At 57.7% G+C, this 24,314-nt stretch overlaps 1 protein-coding gene and 2 long non-coding RNA genes across 6 annotated transcripts in view; 1 reads left to right on the plus strand and 2 right to left on the minus strand.

Moving 5' to 3' along the window:
* The window catches only part of GSE1 (Gse1 coiled-coil protein), a 513,676-nt gene that overhangs the window by 65,619 nt on the left and 423,743 nt on the right, over window positions 1-24,314 (plus strand). The gene's annotated exons all lie outside the window — the stretch shown is intronic.
* On the minus strand, window positions 10,177-12,607 carry LOC144338298 (uncharacterized). Its single transcript, XR_013412296.1, has 2 exons — window positions 12,535-12,607; window positions 10,177-11,180 (listed from the first exon to the last, which is right to left on the minus strand). It is a non-coding gene; the product is annotated as an uncharacterized LOC144338298 (long non-coding RNA).
* Window positions 17,373-22,489, minus strand: LOC144338303 (uncharacterized). Its single transcript, XR_013412300.1, has 2 exons — window positions 21,340-22,489; window positions 17,373-21,269 (listed from the first exon to the last, which is right to left on the minus strand). It is a non-coding gene; the product is annotated as an uncharacterized LOC144338303 (long non-coding RNA).

Raw genomic sequence — 24,314 nt, forward strand, 5'->3', positions numbered from 1 at the left:
CTCGGTATGCGTGTGTGCATGTGGTGTGTATGGATGCCGGGGTGTGCGTATGGATGGGTGGTGGAGGCAGTGGGAAGAGACACACTGACAGGGACTTTCTCGGAATGATTAACGGTCTTTGGAGGGAGGCAGGCGTCCATCAGACGCTCATGGCAGGTTCTGAGCTGGCACTTCGCCGGCCTCCTGGCTGGACCGGCCCAGGTGAGACTGCCTGCCCAGCCCAAGTGGCCTAGGAAAGTGTAGGGAGCCCTTTTGGAGCTGACCCAGGTTTGTTCTATCCTAGGCCCCTCCTATCCCTGCCCCGTGTCCACACATGGCAGGGATCACATGGGCAAGAGCACAGAAGGTGGCTCCTCAAACCTGAATGGGCCCCAGAACCAGCCCCCCAGCCCCTATATAACAAAAGCAGATTCTAAGGCCCCCTTAGGAACTCAGGTTCAATAGGACGAGACCAAGCCCAGGGACTCTGCATTTTAACAAGCATTGTAGGTGTCTGGTTCTGGTGCTGCAAAAGGGAGTCTTGGTGCAGGCCAGGAAGGGATCTGCTCCCCGCCGTCCTGTATTTGCCCCTCAGATACCCATCGCCCGGGTCCCTTTTGCTGTGTGATGCTAGGCTACCCACTTTACCTCTCTGGGCTATACTGCCTCGTTTTGAAATAAGAGTCTCCTCTCTTACTAGCTTTGGGGCCTCTCTGGGCCCCACCATCTCGGTCTTGGTCTGTGCAGTGGGGATCACATGAGCACCACCTCCCCGGGTTCTCCGGCTCATGGAAGGAGTCAGTGAGCACAGGAACGGCTCCAGCAGCTCCTGGCAGGTCCCCTAGATAGTGACGTTCCTGCCATTGCTATTCTCTGCCCTGGAGATGGATGGGCGGTTAGGTGGGGCGGGGTGGCCCCAAGCTAGTGGATCCCACTAATGGTAGCAGATGCCTGCCAAGCACTCTCCATCCCTGTGGGCTGTGTCCGTATTCCCAATTTACGGACAGGAAAACCAAGGCTCAGGGAGGCCCTGTGACTTTCCCAACGCCAGGAGGCCCAGGAGGGCAGATCACAAAGCCGCTGGCCTCACACTGCCCTTGACCCTCTGCTGGACCCGGGGAGAAGTTGAGGATGCCGGCCCCGCCCCCGCAGCATCAGGGAGGAGCCGGCAGCCCTGGGAATGCTGGCGGGCGGGGTGGAGGGGGTGGGAGCCGCGGCCGCCAGCGCCAGTATGGCCCAGCTGGGGGATTAGAAGGCATCTGGCTCAGTTTACACCAAAGAAACAAAGGCGGCTGCCGGCGCCTTTATCTACTGGAGGGTGGGGGTTGCCCTGGGCCCCGCCAGAGACCCGGATACTAAAGAGAGGCCAATCTGGGCCCTGATCCCCCTCCTGGCTCCTCGCATCCCCACGACCCTCAGAGATAGGACCACACATCTTTGGATGGGGGCAGGGTGTTCCTGGCGTGGGGTGAGGTGGAGGAGCAGGGGGTGAGGCCACTTCTTTGGGGCAGGGGTCCTAGGGGCCCCAGACTCCTCACTGCTGCCCCTCCCAGGCAGCTTTGCCCAGCCCGAAATAGGGGTGCCCTTTCTTCCCAGGCCGGGGCTCTCAATTACTGAAAGGAAACATCCAATGAAACAAAATCAGAACACACTCCGCACCCCCAGGGCTGCCTCTGGCTGCCAGGCGGGAGTGGACTGGCCTTTTCCCCCACTGCTGGGGGGTGACGGCTCCCCAGGCGAAGAGGGGTTGGTTCTGGCCCCCTCACCCCCCTCCCAACTCAGAGAGACCTCTCCTCTCCAGACCACAGTGGGGTGGGGTGAGGGTGGGGGTAGGGGTGGGGTGAGGGTGGGGTAGGGGTGGGGTGAGGGGGGTGATGGAAGGGTACTCTGTGTGTGTGTGTGTGTGTATAGGGGGTGTGTTCTGGCCGCCCATCCCCCTCCCACCGCAGAGAGGCCTTTCCTGGCTAGACCATGGTGAGGCGGTGATAAAGGGGACTCTATATGTGTGTGTGTGTGTGTGGAGGGGGGAGGCGTGTTCTCACCCCTCGTCTGCCACCACGGGAGCGGGGTTCATGCTCCCCTTCCCCCCCACCCCGAGGGTGGGGTTGGATTCCGGCTCCTCCCCTAGACCGTTGGGTGGCCTTCTGGCCCCTTCCCCTCTGCGGCGGGACTAGGAGGTGGGGGGCCCGCCCGCCCCAGGAAACGTGGCGGGTGCCAGGCGGGCGAGGCGCCGGCCGGTGAGCGCGGCTGGCTGGAGCCAGGAGCTGACCTTACGGGCGCCGGGGCAGCTGTTCGCGATGCACATCTGGCAGCGGCACCCGCGCCCCACCCCTGCGCTGGCCGGCGCTACCTTCCAGGAATGCGCGCATCTGGGGAGCAGGGCTGCAGCAGCCGGCGCCCCCTCCGGCGCCGGGCCTGGGCCTGGGGCTGATGCTGGGCCTGGGGCTGCGGCTGGGGCCGAGGGTGGGCCTGGGCCTGGGCCTGGGGCTGGGGTTGCGGCTGCGGCTGGGGCTGGGGCTGGGGTTGGGGCCGGTGCCGCCCCTCCCGGATTTCCCCGCTCCTCCCTCCCTGGCTGCCTGTGTGGCTCCCGGGCAGGCAGTGAGCTGGGCCACCGGACCGGAAAAGAGGGCGGCTGGGCTCGGGTTTCTCCTGGTAGGGGACTGGGACCAGCTCTTGGGGACCCCATTGTACGGAGGGAGAAACCGAGGTCCGGAGGGGGGTGAAGCACCGGGTCCTAGGGCACCCGGGCTGGCCCCTGTGGTGTGAGCTGTGGCACAGCAGATGCTGACTTCTGTGTAAAAGTCAAATAATGATCTGAGTCTGGTCAAGTCCTCAGAGCTTCATTTTCACATCCCCCAAGTTGTCTGGCCCTGGGCTGGGCCTCTGGCCCACTGGGCTAGAAACTCTGAGACTTGGAGTCCCACTGGGGGCATAGGAATGAATGAAGGCAAGCACATCCTGTGTGTCTCCTGTTGTGGGGAGAAGGGCCTGTGCATGGGCCTGGGGGTGGGTGCCTTCTGTGTGTCTCACGGTGTGGAGAGAGAACAGTGTGTGCCTGGGCCTGGGGGTGGGTCGGGCCACTGTGAAGACTGTGAATGCCTGCTCTTGGGTCCCAACAGCCTGTATTTCTTTGGACTTTGTGGTTGAGCCATAGGGAGTCATTGAAGGTACCTGAGCAGGAGAGTGGCCTGTGGAGCCCTGGCCGCGGTTCTCTCTCCAGCCTGGGTAGAGTGCCCCAGAGATTATGAAGGAACAGCTCCTGCTGCCTGTAATGCCTCGAAAGTGTGCCTCCCCTGCACCCACCAGGCCCCCTGGGACCTCTGCCTGGCCCCCCCCCCCACCATCCCTTCCTTAGGTCTCATGCCCTCCAGCCACCTGCCCTTGCAGAACTCCCCCTCCTGAATGAACTGTGAGTCACTGGCATCCTGAGTGCGTTTGTCACTGCTGCCCCCACCCCAAGGGTTTTCCATTTAAAGCTGATGCCGCAGAGAGGATGAAAGAGACTTCCAGAAAGAACAATGGGCCGGGTGTGGTGGTTCACGCCTGTAATCCCAGCACTTTGGGAGGCTGAAGCGGGTGGATCACGAGGTCAGGCGTTCGAGACCAGCCTGGCCAACATGGTGAAAACCCGTCTCTACTAAAAATACAAAAATTAACCAGGCATGGTGGCGGGCGCCTGTAATCCCAGCTACTCGGGAGGTTGAGGCAGGAGAATGGCGTGAACCCGGGAGGCGGAGGTTGCAGTTTGCCAAGATTGCGCCACTGTGCTCCAGCCTGGGCAACAGAGCAAGAGTCCGTCTCAGAATGAATGAATGGATAAAACAATGGAAATGGCATCAGAGCCCTACACCTGGTAGAGGAGGAGGAGGTGTGAGCTGACCATGGTGCCCGCTGCAGGGGACTCTTCGGTGACTGGAGAGCAGAGGTGGGGCTACAGTCCTGGGAGGGAGTTCTGAGCTGGGGGTTGACAGCACATGCTTGGGGTTTGGCTTATCTGTAAGGTACTGGGGAGCCACTGAAAGTGAATGAATGAAAGCTCCCTGGGGCAAGACGGCCCTATCTGCAGCTCCAACCCCAGCATCTTGAACAGGGCCTGGGACATCCTAGGAGTTCTCTCATCACTAGTTGAATGAATGAATGAATGAATGAATGAATGAAGGGTTCTGAGGGAAGAATGCAGAGAGCTTGGCCCTGGGTGGGAGCAGTGGAGAAGAGGGCAGTGAGGAGCTGAGGCCTGAGGTTCTGCCTTGGGCCACTTGGCCTGTGGTGCTGTTGGACCCAACACAGGCCTGGGGGTGTGTGGGTGCAGGAGGACTCCTGGGAGGTGGCGTCCTGCTATTGATGTTTTCTCTGCCCAGGTTCTCCCCACACATAGGGTTGGGGGGGCGTGCCAGCCTGCCCTGACCTCCCCAGATAGAGTCACCCTCCAGCATCTGCTGGCTACCTCCTCCTCCCTTAGAGCCTGTTTGTTTTTCTTCCAGAACCATCCCTCTCACCAAGGCAGCCATCCAAGGGGGGTGGTGTTCCGGAGACATCCTCTGCCCCCTGCACCCCTGTGGCGGCGGCCTGGTTGGGGCTGGTGCTGCGGTTTCGTCAGCCCTTGGCTCCGGGCTCTGCAGGCGGAATCCCGAGCGTGCGTGAGGGCCGCCCTGGCCTCGGCGTGTGTCCTGGGAAGGGGCGTTGAAGCCTCTCTGCTTGTCTTGGCTGCCTCTGCTCGCTCAGCACTGCCCACACTGGGGCCGCCAGCCTCTGTGCTCCCCCTTGGAGGAGCCAGGCAGGGTTTGGGTCAGAGCTGGGGCGGAGGAAGGCTCCAGGCCGCTTGCCGCAGGGTCTCCCTGGTGGGGCCAGCCCTTGGGGCCTTCAGCAGGGTGGGGGACCCTCAGTCAGGGTGGGGGACTCTCAGTCAGGGTAGGGGGGCTCCTGTTCTTCTCACCATCACCTGATCCACTCTCCCCCAATTCATTAATCCACAGGGCTCCTTCCTTCCAGTCCTTCCTGCCCCAACAGATAGTTAATGAGCACCTACTGTGTGCTAGACAGGCTGACACCACCTGCACACCTGGGCCTAGGGAGGGCAGTGCTGTTTTCTTTTTTCTTTTTTTTTTTTTGAGATGGAGCCTTGCTCTGTTGTTCAGGCTGTAGTGCAGTGGTGCGATCTCGGCTCACTGCAACCTCTACCTCTCGGGTTCAAGCAATTCTCCTGCCTCAGCCTTCCTAGTAGCTGGGATTACAGGCCACCACCACACCCCCCTAATTTGTTTTTGTATTTTTGGTGGAGATGAAGTTTCACCATGTTGGCCAGGCTGGTCTCGAAGTGAGGTCCCGACCTCAATTGATCCACCCGCCTCTGCCTCCCAAAGTACTGGGATTATAGACGTGAGTCACCACTCCAGGCCTGGCAGTGGCCTTTTCTATCGAAAAGTCATTGGAAGGTGTTAATGGGGGCAGTGGCCAGAGCTGGGCATTTAAAGACCCTCCTAGTGCAAGGTGGCTGCCTCTGAGGACAAGCGGGTATTGAACACCAGGTGTGAGGCCGGGCATGTGAGCAAAGCTGGCAGAGACCCTTTCCTGGGGAGTTTGTCGGAAGGCGCCGCAGGGGTGGGGAGGACTGTCTGCTTCAAGAACTCTGAGAAGGGACAGTGATCTGTCTTTGCACGGCTGCCCTGAGTCCCCTGGGCTCCTCCTGCAAGCCTTTTCTGGAGCCTGGCCTCAGGGTCCGGCGCTTCCATGCCTTCAGGACTAAGCACCTACCCACCTAATCTGGGCTGCAGGAGACGAGGCTGGGAGAGCTGAGAGCTGGAGAGCCAAGTCGCCCCACGGCTCCCAGCTCCTAGTGAGGGCTCTTCCGGGTAACTCCGTACCCGATCTTGGGGAGCCACAGGAACACAGCCAGGGTTGGGGGTCCCGCCGGGGCTATGAGTCTGCCATTTGTCATGATTCAATAGAAATCTCTTCTCCATCTTGATCACGCCAGTTCTGGATCCTGAAATCCGATACTGAAATCCTGAAAATCTCAGATCCCAAAGCAACTGAAAGTCTGGTTTGCCAGCTGAGGTCTGGACATGGTTTTGGTCTTGGTCTACTGGTAACGGGGTGCATCCTTCTGCATCAGAGCATCAGGCCTGGCATTGAACTGTATGCACTTCACTGTAAATGTCTGTGGCCTGGTAGAAACACCCCGGCTCAGGGCCTAGAGTGAGCCTGCAGCCCTGCAGTGCCACCAGTGAGTGGCTTTGAGCGACTGAATCTCTGCAGACTGAATCTCTTTGAGCCTCAACTTGCTTATCTGTTAAGTGGGACATTGGCTTTGGCCTCCAAGGGTTCTTGTGAAGATGAAATAAGTTAACAGGAACGTGATGCTTGGCCGTGGTGACTGTTCTGTTGACACGTGGGTGCCCAAGTTGTTCTCTGTGCCTGTCCCCTCCTCCCCAGTCATTAGCCCAAGGGCTTCCCCATATGGAATCCCACACCCTTCCTGCTGGTGCTGGGCCCCTCCCCCAGCTGCACAGCCAAGCCAGAGCCCCTCAGTTGGCTCAGGCCTCCTCGGGGCAGACCAGACCCCCACCAAGGGGGAGATGGGTGGAGCGCCAACGTCCAGCACTTCTGACCCCTGCATTCCTCACCAACGACTGTCCTGGGGGCTGCTGCTGGCCTTTCCTGCCACCTTCCCTGTTGGGGTTCACAGCCCAGGAGTCCTGGCAGGGGCAAGGGGCTGGTCACTGAGCCTCTCGAGCCTCACCTGAAGTGAGGGGAAGGTGGTAGTTCCTGCTGCTAGGGGTCTCCCGGACTTAAATGAGACGGTGCGTGGAGGGGTCACGAAGAGCCGGAGCCTGGGTGCGCCCTGCGAGGTTCCTCAGGGCCACTGTCGACACGCTGCCCATCAGGACTGCCATTGTCCTGAGCATGGTGACAGCTGAGGGTGTCAGAGTGGGCGTTCAGACTTCGTCTGTCTTGGCTGAATTGTATTCAGAGGCTGGTGCTAGGTTGGGGGGTCCCAGGTAATTATGATTCCTGCATAGTCGGGGAGCAGAGAGGCTGGACGCAGGACCCAGGGAAGCAGAAATGCGCCTTTCTGTAAGTCACGGAGAGATGTTCCCATCATTCTAATTCCCTGTTAAAAAATGCCCTCTTAAAAGCTGCCACCCTAGGCCCTGGTGTCTCTGAGTCCAGTCTGGAGGCCGGAAGAGGCTGTTTCCATCTTCCAGGGATGCCTGTCATGTTTTTCAAGGCTTTAGCCTCCCCCATGAAACGAGCCTCCTTCCTCCTCTGGAGACAGATCTGAGCTTGAACCTGGCTCTGATACTTCCTAGCCGCGTGACCTTGGGCTCGGCCGCATGACCTTGGACTCATTGCTTCTCCTACCAGAGCCTCAGTTCTTTGTGTCTGTAAAAGCAGGGCTGATGGTTTTCATCCTAGAGGGCTGTGGTGAGGAGTCGGTGCTGGGGCACCCAGCATAGCCCCTGGCACCTGGCAGTTACCCCTGAGGGGGTGCTTCCCTGTGCTACCTCCCAGGCCCTCTCTGTCTCTGACCCACCTTTTCCCAAGTGGGCATTGCGTGATATCATGCTGGTAGCTTGCAGTCTGCTGTGGTGGGAGTGTTTACACCAGGGAAATGGGCAGGTACTGCAAGCTGGAGTTGTTTATTTTTTGCAGAAAGCTGGTGGTTAAACATTTACCTCACCTCAGGGAGGGGGCGTTGGTGAGTCTCTGAACAAACTGTGTCAGTTACTCGGTGTGGTCCTCCAATGCCTGGATTTAGGAATATGTCACTCAGCTAGTAAGCCACTGAACAGGGATTCCAACTCAGGTCTGCGTGACTCTGAAACCCTGTGCTTTATGTACTCAGCCCTACTAGGGTGGTCTGGGAGGGCTTCCTGGAGGCGGTGTGGCTCCTAGCTGGGATTCAAAGGACTTTCTCCCCCAGATCTCTCCTGCTGTGCTCACTTTAGGACTAAGAGTGGCCGATGCCCTTTATGGAATCTCATGGCCTACACTTCAGACCCCTTCCCCGGGCACCCCCAGCCCACACGGGGCAGCCTGCCCTCCCTTCCTGGTAGCTGCTGGGAGGGGAGGGAGCTGGCCCCTCTGAGGCTGCTCATCTCTCCCAGCTGCTGTCTGCACCTGGGGTCAGCCAGGTTCCCTTGCTCGCTGCTGCACCGTCCTGGTGTCCCTGCCTCCTCCCTGAGCCCTCCACTCTCAGGAGGTGTGAGAGTCCCATGTCCCCAGGTGATTTGTGCGGGTGCTTGCTGGCATTACAGATTCACTGCCCATCACCCGCCGGGCAGCTCGCCCTGTGGATGCCTGCAGAGGCCCTCACTTCCTCTCCTGGCACCAAGGAAGAGTGTAATGCCTTCCTGTCCACAAGCCTCAGTATCCTCTGCTCACCCCACCCCCCCGCAAGCAGCCGCCCTCCTGCTTCCCCTCTGCCAGAGGCCCAGCAGCCCTCAGGGTCTGTCCCTGCTGGCCAGGGCCTGCACACAGGCGATGTGTCACCCTCCCCGCTCCCCCACTCAGGAAAGGATGGGTCAGTGCAGTCAGCAGGACCACATGGAACTGGGCAGTTGGTGAAGACCACCTTCCGTCTTCCTGTCGGTGCCCCGCGGGGCAGGGCCTGTGCTCAGCCACTTTGCACTGATCTTTCTTTTAAACTCACAGCAGCACAGCGTGGACAGTGCTGTCACCAGCGCTTTACAGATGGGCGCACTGAGGCCCATCCAGGACAGCCACGCCTGCTGGGCTTGAGAGGGCAGCCCCTGTCCCAAGCAGGGAGGGCTGGACGGGGACTCCGGAAACAGGAGGTTTAGGACAGTGACCCTGACCCCACTGCTCCGTAGAAAAATTTTGATGCTGGCCCTGCTCCTGGGGATTCTGATGTAATTGGCTTGGGGTGGACCTTGGGCTTAGACATTTTTGCAAAGTTCTCTAGGTGACCCTGTTTTTTTTTTTTTTTTTTTTGAGGCAAGGTCTTGTTCCGTCATCTAGGCTGGAGTGCAGTAGTGTGATCATGGCTCACTGCAGCCTTGACTTCTTGGACTCAAGTGATCCTCCCACCCCAGCCTCCTTCGTAGCTGGGACTACAGGCGCACACCACCAAGCCCAGCTAATTTTTAAAATTTTTTACAGAGATGGGGTCTCACTATGTAGCCCAGGCTGGTCACAGACTTCTAGGCTCAAGCAGTCCTCCTTCCTTGCCTTCCCGAAGTGCTGGGATTACAGGCGTAAGCCTCTGCGCCCATCCCCCAGGTGACTAACATGTAAGCCCTAACGAGGAGACACAGAGTCAGTTTCCGAAGTGTGTGGTCCTAATACAAATGACCACATCCTTTGGCACCTAAAACAATACACATGTATTATCCTTCAGTTCTGGAAGTCCAAAGTGCAAAATCATTCTTGCTGGGCCAGGCTACGTCAAGGTGCCAGCGGAGCAGGTCCTTTCCGGGGGCTACAGGGGAGAATCTCTTTGCTTCTAGAGGCTGCCTGTGAGGGGAAGGACATCGGAGGGCAGTGGGGCTTACCCCAAATGGGGACACACACCCCTTTCCTCGCAGTTTTGCTGCTGGAACTGTGTCCCTGGCATCACTGCCTGTGTTGAAGAAGGCGGTGGCGTGTGGCTGCTCGCTGCCAGGTGCACGCAGCGATCCCAGGAGCTTTGCACGTGCCCTCCTGGAAGGTGGGGCTGGGAAATAAACCACAGGAGCCATGTGTTGGCCTCTACGCAGCAGCAGGAGCTGGGGTGGAAAGAGCTCCCAGAGATGTTGTGAGTGGAGGAGCAGGGAGCCGGCTCCGTGTCTGGTGCGCCGTAGTTTGTCCTGGCAGGTGAGAATGTGTGTGGACGCATCTATGCTTGTGTGTACGCATGGCAGATTTGGGGGAGACGCACGGGAAGGATCTACCATGGTCATTTTTGGGGAGTCCAAGCAACCTTCACTTTTAACTGTTTCTACTGTTTGGCTTTTAAAAAATCATGTGTTGGCCAAGCACAGTGGCTCACTCCTGTAATCCCAGCACTTTGGGAGGCCGAGTTGGGAGGATCACCTCAGGTCAGGAGTTTGAGACCAGCCTGACCAACATGGCAAAACTTCGTCTCTACTAAAAATACAAAAATTTGCTGGCATGGTGGTGGGCACCTGTAATCCCAGCTACTCGGGAGGCTGAGGCAGGAGAATCACTTGAACCCAGGAGGCAGAGTTTGCAGTGAGCCAGGATGGCGCCATTGCACTCCAGCCTGGGCAACAGAGTAAAGACTCCATCTCAAAAAGACCAAAAAAAAAAAAAAAATCACGTGTCTCACTATTTAACATTTTTGAAAGTCTTTGATCTCAAAAGAAACGTTATGGGGGCCAGGAGGCTATCTTTGTTACTGGGTCAAAGCTCAGAAATAAGCGTGGTTCAGTGGGGGTGTCTTTCTCTGGTTAGCTGTTCCCTTAGGGTGGCACACGTTTGTCACTAGCTGGAGGGGGTGGGAGGGTCCCCGTAGATCTCACTGGCAGGTGCATGCAGTTTTGCTGTGCCCTCGAGGGGTGCACCTCCACCAGGGCTGCCCACCGCGCTGGTGCTGTTACAATCGGCTTGCAGCGTGGCTGCAGGTCTGCTTCAGGGAGCTTGTAGTGGGGGCGGGACGGTGTCCAGCCTGCAGAGGAAAGCCAAAGCGTCAGGTGTGTGAAGGGCAGTGTGGACAAAGGGGTAAACAAAGTCACAGGGCACACTGAGAGGAACCCTGGGTGAGCATCCCTGAGGGGAGTGGGTGCACTTCCCTGGACCCCATTGCACCTCCTAGAGACCAGAGGGGAAATGAGATAAGAGTTGGGGACAGTTTAGTGTCCTAGTGAGGAGCATGGACAGAGGCCACGGTTCCTGTTTGCCCTGAGGAAGAGTGTAATGCCTTCCTGTCCACAAGCCTCAGTATCCTCTGCTCACCCCACACCCCCCTGCAAGCAGCTGCCCTCCTGCTTCCCCTCTGCCAGAGGCCCAGCGGCCCTGGTCTGCCACCATGTTGGGTGACTCAAGCCATTGCTTAACCGTCTGGGGCCACACTTACCTCCTGAAAGATGGGCACGCAAGACAGGTTCCTCCAGAGGTATTAGTTAGGTCTCCTCCCACGCTATCTCCTGCTGAACGTGCTCACACTCACGTGACACTCTAGTATTATTTATTGCATTATTCATATAAACAAGATTCCCCCACCCTTTTTTTGAGACAGTCTTGCTCGGTTACCCAGGCTGGAGTGCAGTGGCGCAATCTCAGCTTACTGCAGCCTTGACCTCCCAGCCTCCTGAGTACCTGGGACTACAGGTGTGCACCACTATGCTGGCTAATTTTTGTGTTTTTTGTAGAGATGGGTTTCCCCCTGTTGCACAGGCTGGTCTTGAACTCCTGGGCTCAAGTGATCTGCCCACCTCAGCCTCCTAAAGCACTATAATTACAGACGTGAGCCACCATACCCGGCCAAGATGCCCCTTTTTCAATGTAAGTTTATTTTAAAAGGAAACTTTATATCCCAACTGTGGTCAGCAGAATGATGGTCCCCAAAGATGTCCACTTCCTAATCCCTGGAGCCCATGAATATGTTGGTTACTTGGAAAAGGGGTGGGCTGGGCGCGGTGGCTCGCGCCTGTAATCCCAACACTTCAGGAGGCTGAGGTGGGTGGATCACCTGAGGTCGGGAGTTCAAGACCAGCCTGAGCAACATGGAGAAATCCCATCTCTACTAAAAATACAAAATTAGCCAGGTGTGGTGGTGCATGTCTGTAATCCCAACTATTCGGGAGGCTGAGGCAGGAGAATTGCTTGAACCTGGGAGGAGAGGTTGCTGTGAGCTGAGATTGCACCATTGCACTCCAGCCTGGGCAACAAGAGCAAGACTCTGTGTCCAAAAAAAAAAAGAAAGAAAGGGGGCATTAAGGTTGCAGGTGGAATTAAGGCTGTGAATTAACCCTGGATTATGCTGGTGGACCCAGTGTAATCACAGGGTCCTTATAAGTGGGGAGGAGGCAGAAGAGAGTCAGAGAGGTGGGATGCAGCAGGGACTCACCTGGCATTGCTGGCTTTGAAGATGGAAGGAGGGGCCATGAGCCAAGGGATGCAGGCGGCTTCTAGAAGCTGGAAAAGAAACGAGATGGTTCTCTAGAGCCTCCAGAAGGAGCACAGACCTGATCCTGATCCCTTGATTTTAGCCCAGAAGACCTTATCAGACTTCTGACCTCCAGATGCGTAAGAAAATTAATTTGTGTTGTTTTAAGGAGTTTGAGGCCAGCCTGGGCAACATAGTGAGACCCCAATCTCTACCAAAAATACAAAATTATCTGGGGCCAGGCGCAGTTGCTCACACCTATAATCCCAGCACTTTGGGAGGCCGAGGTCGGTGGATCACTTGAGGTCAGGCATTCAAGACCAGCCTGGCCAACATGGTGAAACCCCGTTTCTACTAAAAATACAAAAATTAGCCACGCGTGGTGGCACATGCCTATAGTCCCAGCTACTCAGGAGGCTGAGGCAGGAGAATTGCTTGAACCTGGGAGGCAGAGGTTGCAGTGAGCTAAGACTGTGCCACTGTACTCCAGCCTGGGTGACAGAGTGAGACTTCGTCTCAAAAAAAAAAAAAAAAAAAAAAAAAAAAAAAAAAAATCTGAGTGTGGTGGCGCATGCCTGTAGTCCCAGCTACCCAGGAGGCTGAGGTGGGAGGATGGCTTGAGCCCAGGAGGTCAGGGCTGCAGTGAGCCGTGATTGCATCATTGCACTCCAGCCTGGGTGATAGGGTGAGACCCTGTCTCAAGAAACAAAACAAAACAAAAAAAACACTCCTGGCCCCACTCACCGTAAATAAAAGGTAGCCAGTGAGCAATTTCTGATATTATAGCTTCTGATGTCTCTGAGCCTCAGCCCTTGCCCTGCTGTTAAAGCTGGAGATTGGCTAGTATTTGAGAGGCACCGAAGCCAGAGCAGCACCATCCCGAGACTTTCTGCTGGGAGCACGGGGAAGGGAAGTTTCGCATCCCGTGTGTGGACGTGACGCTGCGTTTCCACCTGGTCCAGGGGCAGAGCCTCTGTCTGACACATACCCATCCATGTGTCCCATTATTATTGTTGCTGTTGTCATTGTTCCGTCATCCTTGGAGAAGGAGCTTCTTCCTAACTGACTGTGTTTAAAAACACTTCCCCTCTTTTCTTGCCCCTTTCGATTGGATTTCTTGGATATAAAGTTTCATGCCCTAATCTTGTTTAAAAGCAGTTACATTAAACATTTTAACTCTTAAAATAGTCCTTACTATCTCTTCCAGTTAATTGTATGAACCGGACTTGTAACAGATTAGGGACATTTAATAGGAAAAAAGTGTCCTCTGGTTGGAGGGGGACGGCCAGTGTGGGCACTGCCTGGGGGTGCCTCGTCCAGCTCTGGCAGTTTCAGGACATGGACTGTAGGTGGCGCCAAAACCCAACCCTACACTTTCCAGGTCCTCCCTGGGGGTTCTGCCTTCTGCGTGTGTGTGTGTGTGTGTGTGTGTGTGTGTGTGTGTGTGTGTATAGGGGGGTGTCTGCCTGTGTTAGTGGAGGGGGCAAGGTGTCTGCGTGTGTGTGTGGGAGGTGTCTGCTGCGTGTGTTGGGGAGCAAGGCATGTGTGGGTGGAGGGGGGTGTCTAGGTGTGTTAGTGGGGAGACGAGGTGTCTGCGCGTGTGTGTGTGTATTGGGGGTGTCTGCGTGTGTTAGTGTGTAGGGCATCTGTGTGTGACTGTGTGAATGCTTGTGAGTTGTAGGAAACCTGAGCCCACACACACTAGCACTCGTGTTCTTTTGTGGAGCGTGGTGGACATGGGGTGTCATGGAGGCCCCCTGCAGGATGCCCCAGCTTCAGGGACCCTGCGCGCACGCGCACGCACATAGACACACACATATACACACACATGCACATATACACACACATGCACACACACACACATAGACACACACATATACACACACATGCACACACACAGACACACACATATACACACACATGCACACACACACATAGACACACACATATACACACACATGCACACACACATAGACACACACATATACACACACATGCACACACACACATAGACACACACATATACACACACATGCACACACACACACATAGACACACACATATACACACACGCACACACACACACATAGACACATGCACACACACATAGACACACATAGACACACACATGCACACACACACACATAGACACACATAGACACACACATAGACACACACATGCACACACACACACAGACACACACATAGACACACACATGCACACACACACACAGACACACACATAGACACACACATGCACACACACACATAGACACACACATAGACACACACATGCACACACACACAGACACACACATAGACACACACATGCACACACACACAGACACACACATAGACACACACATGCACACACACAGACACACACATAGACACACACATGCACACACACAGACACACACATAGACACACACATGCACACACACACATAGACACACACATACACACACATGCACACACACACATAGACACACACATATACACACACATGCACACACACATAGACACACACATATACACACACATGCACACACACACACATAGACACACACATATACACACACATGCACACACACACACATAGACACACACATATACACACACGCACACACACACACATAGACACACATGCACACACACATAGACACACATAGACACACACATGCACACACACACACACATAGACACACACATAGACACACACATAGACACACACATGCACACACACACACAGACACACACATAGACACACACATGCACACACACACACAGACACACACATAGACACACACATGCACACACACACATAGACACACACATAGACACACACATGCACACACACACACATAGACACACACAGACACACACATGCACACACACACAGACACACACATGCACACACACACATAGACACACACATAGACACACACATGCACACACACACACATAGACACACACATAGACACACACATGCACACACACACACATAGACACACACATAGACACACATGCACACACACAGACAGACACACACATAGACACACACATGCACACACACACACAGACACACACATAGACACACACATGCACACACACACACACAGACACACACATAGACACACACATGCACACACACACACGCTGTCTGCAGGAGATGTGATTAGCAGATGTGCAGGAGCAGCCGTGATTTATGTCCCCAGTCGTCTAATTATCCCCGGCCCTGGCGGAGGGGAAATGAGGCGCTTTGCAGGGCTGGGAGCCTGAAATCTCAGCAGGGGCTCTGGGCGCCAGGCCCACCCCAGTCCCACACCCTCGGAGGCCCCAGAAGCCTAGTGGCCTAGAGAGGGCCTGGGGGGCAGCCAAGGGTACTCTGCCTGGAAGCAGTGAAATGGGCACCCTCTGGGGGAGCCTCCCCGCTGGATGTCTGTGGCCCCTACTGAGCACCAGAGGAAGTGGGGGCTCAGGAAATCGGCCCCTTTGTCACGGAGTCCTGGCTGGCTTGTCCCCCACACCACAGCCCAGGGGAGCGTGGTAGAGGGGCCAGGTTGGGTGACCCCCTGCTCATGTCCCCGAGGCCCTTCCCAGTGCTCTTAGAATACAGTTTTTTTTTTTTTTTTTTTTTGAGATGGAGTCTCATTCTGTCGCCCAGGCTGGAGTGCAGTGGCCGGATCTCAGCTCACTGCAAGCTCCGCCTCCCGGGTTTATGCCATTCTCCTGCCTCAGCCTCCCGAGTAGCTGGGACTACAGGCGCCTGCCACCTCGCCCGGCTAGTTTTTTGTATTTTTTAGTAGAGACAGGGTTTCACCGGGCTAGGCAGGATGGTCTCGATCTCCTGACCTTGTGATCCGCCCGTCTCGGCCTCCCAAAGTGCTGGGATTACAGGCTTGAGCCACCGCGCCTGGCCAGAATACAGTTTTAAGTGGCTCAGGGGGTGTCCCTAGATGGGGCACCGCCTTCTTCTCTGACCTGTGTTGTTACCCGCCCCACGCTCCAGGGCTGCTGCTGCTCTGCGCTGTCCCCGAGGCTTTCCTTGACCGCCTCTGGTACGCCTCTCTCTTTGCTCTGTTTTCGCCCAGGCTCTCATCTCTGGTTTCTCTGGTCACAAGTGTCCTGGTCTTGATTTCGCCACGAGCTGGATGCTCTGAGTGGGAGGGTCTGCAGGTCCCTGTCCGTGCTCTGTCCCCAGTGCCTGGAAAAGACCTAGTGGGTAGGGAGTGCTCGATAATTATGTGTTGTTTGGACGGATGGACAATGCATGGGAAACCTGCCGCAGCACTGGGAGGTCCTCAGAGCTCAGTGGGGTCCCTGAGCAAGGGAAGGTGGCTTGGAGGACTGTACAGGCTCCAGAAGGCAGTGGCCGCATGCAGGGACCGGGCCTGAGCCAGGGAGGAGGACAGGATGAGGGCCGGGCCCTCACGTCACACTCCTCAGAGGAGGCCTGGACCTGGCCGACCATACAGGGGGTTCTTTCTCCTGAGCCTGGCTCAGGCCACTGCCACCACTGCCACTTGTCCCACCCTGCATGCAAGGAACTGCCTGTCCTGGGGTTTAGCAGCAGCAGCGTTGGGGCTCCCCGGCCAGCTGGCCCTGGGCAGGCCACTCACAGCCCCTGCCTCTCATCTTTCACTTCATTGCTGCCCCTGGGGCTGCTGTGAGCACTCAGGGAGGGAACGTGGGGAGGGAGGGGCTGGGCACGTCGGGGACATGACGGGGCTGGTCTGTGAGTGCAATGGGGACACCTGAGCCCCCTTCTGAGCAGTGGCACAGCCCCTGCATCCAAGCATGCACCTGAAGGCCCTTTTTGCCAGGAGGCCTGGGCTCCACCAGACAGTGGCTTTCTTCTCGTCACTTTTGGCTGTAGGAATTCCTTGGGGACAAATTGCCCAGTGCTGTTGGGTTCAGGACAGCTAGGGGTGACCCTGGCTTTAAAAGAGCTTACTTGAGGCCTGCCTGGTGCCCCCAGCTCTGTCCACCTCCCTGTGGGGCTGAGGGTCGGTGAGGTGTGCAGAGCTGCAGGTGCAAATGGAGAAGGACAGGCAGGACCCTGCTGCTCCTCTTGTGGGGACCCCGCTGGGCGGGTGGGCTTGGGGCCCCAGGAGCCCCGTACCCCTCAGAGAGTCTTCGCTGCTGCCTCCTCCGCCTCGGCCTCCCTCCGCCTCCCTCTGCCTTTCTCTTTCTCTGACCGTTTGTCTTCCCACCTCTGCCCAGTTTGGATTCTGGGTCCTTCTGTGTCCTGTGCTGCCATCCTCACTAGCTCTGTCTCTTTCCTTTTGTCTGTCTCTCCCCTTTTTCCCTCTTCTTTCTGTTTCCTCTGTCTCTTTTCTCTTCCCCCTTCTCTCTCTCCCTTTTTCTCTCACACTCCCTCCTTTTTCCCTCTGTCTCTCTCTCCCTCCCTTTCTCTGCCTCTTCCTCCCTCTGCCTCTCTCTCTCTCTCTCTCTCTCTGAGCAGCTGTTACCTAATAGGCTGTTAATGATGATACAGTAAGTGGAAGGCAGAGTCCTGGGGGAGCCGCCATGATCTGTGTAATTGGTCTCGAAGGAGACAGAAGTATCTAATATTTACACACCAGCATTAGTCCTTTGGGAACCTTATCTTGGCTGGAACCAAGCAGGGAGGGGGGTGCTGGCTGGCGCCATCTCCCCCCATTGATACCAGCTCAGGTCTTTAGTTAATGGAAACCGCTTCCTCCCTTTGGGTGAAGATACCAGGGTCCAGGCTGAGGTTCCGGGAGGCGTGAAGTCAGTGCTGAGAGTGGTTGATTGGACCAGCTGCATGGGCCCTGGGCACTGGGCACTCCCTTGGAGTTAGTGCTCAACTGGCAGGTGGAGCTCCCGGGATGAGCGAGGGAGACACAGACACAGATAGGAGGCAGCTCCCAGGCGATGCCTTCAGCCTCTGGATCCAGCCATGCCTGAAGGCCTCCTGCCCCAGACACTTCATGTTCCAAGTGCACAAAAGCCCTTTTGCTCAGCCAGTTTGAGGCCCAGCTAAGACATCTTGCCTTTCCCAGGCACGAGAGATATTTAAGCAGCAGTGGCTGCACTTGTGCAGACTTCATTGTGCCCAGTAGCCCAGTAGACCCAGCCAGCAGGAATAAAGCTGCCTTAGTGGGCCCAGAGCCCGTCCCCAACTCAGCCCCTTCCCTGGGTCCCATGGGGGATAGTGGGGACCCGTCGCAGAAGGGGGCGTGGGGCCCAGGAGGCATGCTCGCTGCGAGGACTGTGGCACTTGCGGAGGCCCAGCCGGGCTAGCACTCTGTGGGCCTGTGCAGGCAGCAACCCCGAGGTGAGGCTGCCGTCGGCCCGTTTCAGACTGGGACCCTGAGCAGCAGAGCTGGGTTGCCAGCCAGGGCTCCGGGTTCTGGGGAGGGGGCGTGGGGCGCCTCTCTCCAAAGGCTGCTGCCAGCGCCAGCACCAGGACTTCTCACGATCATCAGTCCGTGGAGCAACAGCACAGCAGGGCAGAGTCCTGGGTTCCCACCAGGACACTGGGGGCAGGCGTCCAGCCACTCTGGGGCAGGCCTGGTCCCGGGGCTCCCATTGTCCAGCTGTCCCTGCAGCAGGACGTTTGGGAAGAGGGTGTTCTGGTAACCCTGAGGGCCTGGCTTGGAGTCGGGGCTGCCCCTCACAGCTCTGTGCCCACGCGGCACAGGGTCAGGCCACCCTGCAGTTTGGCAGGTAGGCAGGCAGATGCCCTCCACGGCCCACCGCTCCAGTTGTTCTCCATGAGGGCAGCAGTGTCACAGCTGCAGAAGCTGGTGATGCAACAGGGCCGAGAGTGATGCCAGCTGGGCGCTTCTCCTTGCCTCGGTTTCCTTGTCTGTAGCAGCGATGAGAACGGCTCCTGCCTCCCAAGCTGTTACGGGGTCCCCTGGGGTGAGGGCAAGGTTTGTGTACCCGCCTGGCTGCTGCTGCAGGTCCTGCGATGTTGGTCTGCCGCGGCCTCAGCAGCTCTGCTCGGTTCTCTCCTAGTTTTGTCCACCAACTTGAGGCCAGGCCGAGCCCTTGGCTGTGCCCCTCGAAGAGACCCCTCTTCCCCCTGCCCATACCAGGGAGGGAGGCCAAGTGGCCTGTCTTTCAGAAGGGGCTTGGACTTTTCCAGGGAGGCCTGGCAAAGAGTCCCGGGTCCCTGGCAGAGGTTCTTGTGGCGCCCTGCTCGTGCCAGCAGCGCACCCCCTCTCGCCTGGGCCCTGCAGGACTGGCTGGCAGTTTACAAACAGAGCAGCTGGCAGGGCGTCTGCGCTTGGCTGGCCCCGCCCCAGCGGGGTGTTCCCAGGATGCCTGGTGAGCTCGGCTGGGGGCGGAGGCACCGGGGCCAGGCCTCCCCCGACCCCCTACTGCTCTGTCTGCAAGCCCCTTGCCATGGAGACCCCCAAGCACCTTTATTGTGCTGCTGATCATCAAAACAATGTGTTCATGCCTTTTCATCTTTGTAATTCAAAAATACCCCGATGTATGAAAAACGGCATTTTGTAAGTGCTATTTTAAGTGCAGTTTTTTTTATAACAGCCGTATTGAGATATAATTCACATATCATTGCAAGCCACTGATTTAAACTGTAGAGTTTAGTGGTTTTGAGGATATTCACAGAGTTGTGCAACCATCACCACTATCTAATTCTAGAATATTTCCACCACCCCCAAAAGAAACCCTGCACCCTTAGCTGTCACTCCCCACCCCCACCCCCCATCCCTGGCAACCACCCATCTGCTTCTCCCCATCCCCTCCCCAGTCCCTGGCTGCCACCCATCTACTTCTTGTCTCCAGGCATTGGCCTGTTCTGGACATTTCGTCTGTGTGGAATCACAGCACGTGGACTTCTGTGTCTGGCTTCTTTCACTTGGAGTCTGGTTTCCTCAGTCATCTGTGTAGCACAAGTCAAGACTTCATTCCTTTTCATAGCTGAGTAATATTCCACTGTGTGGGTGTGCCACGTCTCGTTATCTCTTCATCCGTGGATGGATGTTTGGGTTGCTCCCACTTTGGGCTGTTCTGAATCACCCAGCTGTGAGTGTGCCTGTGGACACATGTCGCCATCCCCTCCGGCACCGTGCCTTCATATGGAGTTGTGGCTCCTGGGCGTCGCCGTGTGTGAGTGCTGTCTGCAGAGCAGCTTCTTCCAGTTCTCAGAGGCCCTGCCCTCAGGCTGCTCTGTCCTCCCGCAGATGCTCTCAAGGTGATAAAACCTGTCCCTGTGGGGAAGGACTCATGTCTGTTTTCTCTACCACCGTGTCCCAGCACCCGGCACAAACAGCACAGAGTAGGTGCCCAGGAAGTGCCGGGTGAGTGGGCGGCCATGAGACCTGGCACTCACCAGCTGGCTGAGCCGCAGCACAGTCCAGTTCTCTGTTTCCCTGGGCCCAGCAGGAGACAGGCCCGAGGTCATCCAGCAGGGGTGCAGCCAGGCCGGGCCTCGAACCCTGCTCCGCCTGACCGAGGAACCAGACAGGGCTGGAGAAGGGCAGCAGAGTGACCCTGGGCAGGGGCTGAGCCCAGGGCCTGCCTGCCTGTGGTGGTGCCTCCTGGGCCTTGCTGGGCGGTCAGACCCTGCCTGCTGGGCACGTGCCCTCTTTCACACGCAGGCCTCTGCTGCCGGGTACGGGACCTGCTTTTCCAAACGCAGGCGGCTCTTCCTCTTTCCCGGGTGATTCTGCATCAAGGGGCCCGAGTAATGCAGCAGCTGCCTGGTGGACTGGCACCTGGCTCCTGTCCTCATTAGGGGGCTGCACACACCCACTGGGTGTGCAGAACCCCTCCCCCGTCCTCCAGGCAAGTAGGTCTCTGCTGTGTGCTCAGAAACAGCCACTCCCTGGCTGTCAGAGGCCACCATGCCAGGCTGCCATGAACAGGTAGGAACTGCCGTCAGCTCCATTTTAGAGATGAGGAAACGGAGGCACAGAGGGGTGAGTCACTGCCTGATCGGCACATGCTAATAGACGGCAGAGACAGGAGTTGAACCCCAGAGTCTGACTCCAGAGACCCAGGGCTGACTCCCGCCCCATGGGATTAAACGAAACTTGGAAATGATGGAGCCTCATACTGAGTAGATGCTCAGTAAACATCCGTTGCTTGGGAATCTGCTCCATGGGGTCACCCGGCCTGGCTCCTGAGGGGATCTGGCGGCAGGAGGGGGCTGGGCCTGTCCCTATCTCCATGGGGTCACCCGGCCTGGCTCCTGAGGGAATCTGGCAGCAGGAGGGGACTGGACCTGTCCCTATCTCCATGGGGTCACCCGGCCTGGCTCCTGAGGGAATCTGGCAGCAGGAGGGGACTGGACCTGTCACTATCTCCATGGGGTCACCTGGCCTGGCTCCTGAGGGGATCTGGTGGCAGGAGGGGGCTGGGCCTGTCCTTATCTCCATGGGGTCACCTGGCCTGGCTCCTGAGGGAATCTGGTGGCAGGAGGGGGCTGGGCCTGTCACTGTGGCTCAGTGTTACCTCCTCCGTAGCACAAAGTTCTGGAATCTTCCTCCCTACCCTTGTTGCTTAGATGTGTATGCCCATGAAATTACTGTGGAAATCTGCCCTAGACACTTTCTGGTTTAAGGGGGACAACCTCCTGGTCCCCACCTCAAATTTCCCCTCAGCCCCTCGGGCAGACTCAAGCCCGTCTGCAGGCACCAGTGCTCTGGGGAACCCAGTTTGAGAAGCTCAAGTCCAGGGTCAGGTGCCAGGCCCAGAAATGCCCTGAAGATCCTCCTTCAGGGGGTTGTCAGAGCAGGAAGAGGCCGGAGAGGCCCCAGCTATGGTTTCAGGGGAGGAGGAAACAGAGGTTGTGCCAGTATGGGGATGGCACAGCAAAGCTCTGAACCCTTGAGCCTCCAACATCAGAGAACGCTACAGTGAGTCACCCCAACCACCTGCCCCAAGTTACAGGTGCAGTCTGAGGCTGCCGGTGACAGGACGGGCCTGTCCTTGCAGGCTCTGTATCCTCCAGCAAGACACTCAGCCTCTCTGAGCCTCAGTTTGGCTGCCTGTCATGTGGGATGACCACAGGCTTGGCTCCCTTGCAGGGGCCTTGGTGGAGCTGACACTTGCCAACAGGGAGGTGGAAGGGAGGCGGAAGCTGGGTGGGCTCCCTGCCCTCGGCAGCCCCCAGCTGCTCCCTGCAGCCTGCAAGGCTCAGCAGCCAGGCGGCTCCAGCTCATAGGCGCCCCCGCCCCCGCCCCCCGCCAGCAGGCTGCTTGCAGGCCCGCTGAAGATGCTGTGACGGGAAGAGCATATGGCGGGCATATGCCACGCGGGAATGAGCTGCCCACGGGAGGAGGCAGGAGGAGCAGAGAAGGCGCCAAGGCCTGCCTCGCCGCCGGCGACGCGCCGCACCCACCTGGCTTGCTGGGTACCCCTCTGCCCCTGGTCCTGCCCTGGAGTCTTCATCCCCGCTTGCTTGGGGCCTGGGATGTGTGCTGGGCCTCCTGGGTGATGGGGCACTGTGCCCGCTGCCCACTAGGTGTCGCTGTCCCCTGCCAGATCCTGGAGAGCTGCAGCCTGTGTGGCCCTGGAAATGGGGTGGGGTCTCCAGGGGGAACAGGCTGCTGCTGCAGCCACCTCTGCTGTCTCCACCTGGGACCCCTTTGTGTCTCTGCCTCCTCTTTCTGGAGTCCCTTCTGTACGCTGGTTTCTGAGTGTTGCCGAGGGATGGGGAGGCCTTGTCCTCCCAGGGCTCACTGTGCCAGGGTGGGCTATGGCACAGTGTGATTGATGGCACTGGTGGGGCTCCAGGAGTCTGGGAGAACCCAGAGGAAGGACATCCTGTCCGGTCCCCTTCCCGGAAGACCTGGAGGAAGAGTTAGCCAGGGGAGAAGGAGGGGGGCAAGAGTGCTCCCAGTGGAGGGAACTGTGCGTGCAAAGGCCAGGAGGTGGGACAGGCTGGGTGCTGTGGGCTCAGAGGCTGCTCCTGGCAGTGGGAACTGTGCGTGCAAAGGCCAGGAGGTGGCACAGGCTGGGTGCTGTGGGCTCAGAGGTGGCAAAGGCAGGTCTGGATGTCTGGTGCGTTGTGTCAGGAAGGTGTGGGATGGAGCTGGAGCAAAAATGGAGGCTGAATTCCCATCTGGAAGGATGGGGACCCTGCCGTGTGGGGCGCAGCCTCAGCACCATCCCATTGCCAGCCCTTGTGGGGCACTTACCGTGTGCCAGGCAGCAGCTCATCTCACCTCCCGGGATTGCGCCGAAGGGGGCGTGGTTTCTACCCTGGTGTATTCTGGTGCACAGAGAGGTCAAGTGACTTGCCTGGGGTCACACAGCCAGATGGCAGAGCCGGCACTGGAGCCCACTCCTGGGAAGCAGGAGCAGGTGGTGGAACCCAGCGTTTCTGCTGCAGAGCCCTGCCCGCCCCTGCCCTCCGCCCAGGTGCCTGCAGACCTGGTTCTCTTGGCTGTCTGGATTGGGACATGTGTTGACCCTCACGAAGTTGTCCCCTAGCCTCTCCCACAGTGCCTGGCGCACAGCAGGTACTCAGCACATATTCTGCTATCTATTAGGTGACCCTTTAGCATGACCGCCCCACTCGGAGAGGTCTCCTGACCCCAGGAGGTCTGGCAATGAGCGTCATCAATTGGGACAGGTGGCTCTGGGCTCTTAGCTTCTGGGGGTCCCTTGCCGCCCACTGGGGAGGCCATTTGGAAATCTCACTCCCTGTCCGCACATCCTCCCAGCTTGCTCGCTCTGGTCCTCAGCCCGGCCACACGCCTGTCACAAGGATGACTGTGCTCCTGGGCACCAGCACTGATTTGAAGTGGGAGGGTCCTGGAAACCCAGACGCTATGATCAGGAAACCTAAAGGGAAGGACGCAGGCAGAGGGGTCCCAGTCAGGGGCAGGAGCTGGCTTAGAGCCCACTGTTAAACCAACACATGCTGTGCCCATTTTACACCTGCGGCAGCCGAGGCTGGGGATGTGTGCCCAGGTCTCAGTGTTGGAGGTGGAGGGGCATCCGGCCTCCTCTGCCCACCACAGTGCACTCATGAACACTGTTCTGTGTCCCCCGGTGATCCCCAGGCTGGGAAGAAGAGGAGGTTGGGGGCAGCACCCACCTCTGATGCGGGCGGTCTCTGCAGGGACCCGCCACCCACTGGATCCCGGTGCCGGAGCAGATGGGCCCAGAGAGGGGAGGCGGCGGCGGCGGTCGCTGTTGCCAGCTTCCGGCTCCTTGAGGGGCGGGCGTGAGAGGCAGGATGGAGCGAGTGGCAGAAGCCCAGCCTGCTGTCCACACCTTCCCACCCGCTCCCCAGCCCTTTCAGAGGCTTCTC

The sequence above is a fragment of the Macaca mulatta genome, chromosome 20, assembly GCF_049350105.2.
Source record: "Macaca mulatta isolate MMU2019108-1 chromosome 20, T2T-MMU8v2.0, whole genome shotgun sequence".
NCBI lineage: Eukaryota > Metazoa > Chordata > Mammalia > Primates > Cercopithecidae > Macaca > Macaca mulatta.